We start from the raw sequence: 2,421 nt of genomic DNA on the forward strand, positions 1-2,421 counted from the left end.
TAGCATGACTTAAGTCACGCTGTGTGACTTAAGTTGCGTTCCTCTTATAACTAGCGCAACATAAGTCACGATATGCATATTAACATGCGCAGGGGCATTTTGGACATTTACTTTGAGAATGAACGATACTGTTTGGATGATGAGCAGAATTCAACTTCTTATTCTTTAGCTCAAACCACTTACCTACCCAACCCTTCATTAAATGCTAAAAACTATTTAACTAAAGTTAACAAAGCATGATAATTTCTTTATAAAGCATTGAAGAAAATGTGTTTATTACATACAATTGAAGAAAAATATGGTTCACATTCTCATGTTTGTTTATGCTTTGATCTTCTCTAATTTCATATTTCTTGTTGAAGCAAATATGGGTTTGTGATTTTTCAAACAAGTTATAAATTTTCTATATATCTTATAAACAATATTATATCACCTTGAAGTAACATTCTTTTTTCTTATATGACCTTGCAGTTGTCCTTGGATGTGTTTCTGATGATGATTGTCCAAAGGTGCCTTTACCTCGTTTTTTGAAGTGCATCGCAAATTTGTGTTGTCTCGTCAGGAAAAAAGATTTGTGATGTTTGTCGACACACAAAAGTGTAACTATTATGTGCAACAATAACTATGTCAACTCTAAGCATAAGGTTTGATTTTTATATAATAATGTAAAAACTTTTACATTTTACTTCAAAACTTGATTTATGTTTGTATGACCTTTTCATTTTCATGACAATCTCAAAAGTGTATTATGATATTATTCACATGTATTCTTACCTTTGTTCTTAAATAATATCATTAAAACAACATCATAACGGAATTATATTAAACTACTTTAGTAAATGTAACAAACCAAAAAACTACTTTAATAAATAAATGCAATATATGATCATGTAAATTCCTTAATTATTATACTTCTATATTTAATATATATTTAGTAAAATGTTAAAAATGATTAAACCAAGACTTTTATGCAAGAAGTTCATGCAAATAATTTACTATGCTCATTAAATAACGTTGCAATATGATGTATGCAATTTAAATTTTTACTATATTTATAATTTATAAAAGTTAAGACAAGAATGTATATCTTTATCTTTATTATAAACATTTTCCTTGCATCAAATAAAAAGTACATGTGGCATATTCACATTGTCCATTGTATTTGATGCTTTTAATCAACCAATTAGAATGATTCATGACTCATAGTTTTTGTATTAGCCAATCAAGACAATTTGTTTTTCATTATTTCCATCTACCTCTTCCTCCCATAAAAGATCATGGAAGTTTAATCGCGTAGAAATGCTATTTTCGGCTTTGGTTTGAGGGGATAGTGAGTGCTTGCAGATTTCTATTGTGTGCACCCTTTGGATTTCAAGTGTAATTTTTGTGATTGTTTTTCATTTTGGTTGTATTTATGTGCCTTTTATTCTAGCATGTACGTGTGAAACCATTTTTCTTTGGCTTTAGTATTTTGAAGCCTTGGTTTTGCTATGTATTTTTTATTATATTGTTAGCCTTTAAAATATATGATATGTTGTTTAAAGAAAACATACAATTGGTTCGCATCATGTAATTTGAGCAAGATTTATGCAATTGGAAACATATTAACGTCATTTAAATTTACTATGAAGGTGTGTCACTCATGACTCAATCATATGTATCAAATGCTTCAATAAATATTATGCAATAATAACGATTTCTCTTGGCACATAATCTCGGTTTCCAGCTCTATATGAAATGTGTCATAAATTTATGGTTAAGGAAATGTTATTACTTGATATTTGTTCCAAATAATAAATAATTTCCAAATAACATAATATTTAAAAAAAAATTATAAATTCTTATGAAAATTGATTGTGTTTCCATATATACAATGAACATTGTCTTTGTCTATAAAAAAATATTGGCGTAGTAAATTACTTTTTGGAGAATGTCTTCTTCACAAACAAAAAAGTTACCTTTCAAGATTGAGGTTGAATTATAATTTTATTTTTAAGGGAATGTTTCTTTTTTACAAGATTTTTAAGGGAATGTTGAATTATACTTATAATTTTTTGGAAATAAATGATATTTATTTCATGTAATTTGAAAAATTAATGGGCAAAATTTAAGGTTTTTTCTATCTATAAAATAAAAAAAATAAAAATAAAATTATTGATAGCATCTAAATTAGTCATAAGATGTGCAAATAAGAGATAAAAAAAACCAAATACATTATGTACCAAGATAGCTGTTGTAATTTAATAAGGAAGCAAAGTTAGTAGAATCAATGTTTATATTCAATATAGGAAACATCATTTAAGGGTCAAAGAAAACATTTTTATTTTTCTCTATAGAGAATGATTTGGTGGTGTATAAAAATTAAAAAGTATTGATTAAGTGGATATTATTTCTTTCCAAAAAAACAAGTTCAAACTATTT

The 2,421-nt window shown here is 26.5% G+C and overlaps 1 long non-coding RNA gene across 3 annotated transcripts; it reads left to right on the forward strand.

The window, feature by feature from the left end:
• Positions 1–210: 210 nt before the first annotated feature.
• LOC11421445 (uncharacterized) lies at positions 211–1,650 on the forward strand. Of its 3 annotated transcripts, none has more exons than XR_003011362.2 (3): positions 211–371; positions 472–644; positions 1,632–1,650. It is a non-coding gene; the product is annotated as an uncharacterized lncRNA (long non-coding RNA). The 3 variants fall into 3 exon arrangements; XR_003011361.2 differs by lacking the exon at positions 1,632–1,650 and adding an exon at positions 1,219–1,568; XR_003011360.2 differs by lacking the exon at positions 1,632–1,650 and having other exon boundaries at positions 472–787.
• The last annotated feature ends 771 nt before the right edge of the window (positions 1,651–2,421 follow it).

The sequence above is a fragment of the Medicago truncatula genome, chromosome 4 (genome assembly GCF_003473485.1).
Source record: "Medicago truncatula cultivar Jemalong A17 chromosome 4, MtrunA17r5.0-ANR, whole genome shotgun sequence".
NCBI lineage: Eukaryota > Viridiplantae > Streptophyta > Magnoliopsida > Fabales > Fabaceae > Medicago > Medicago truncatula.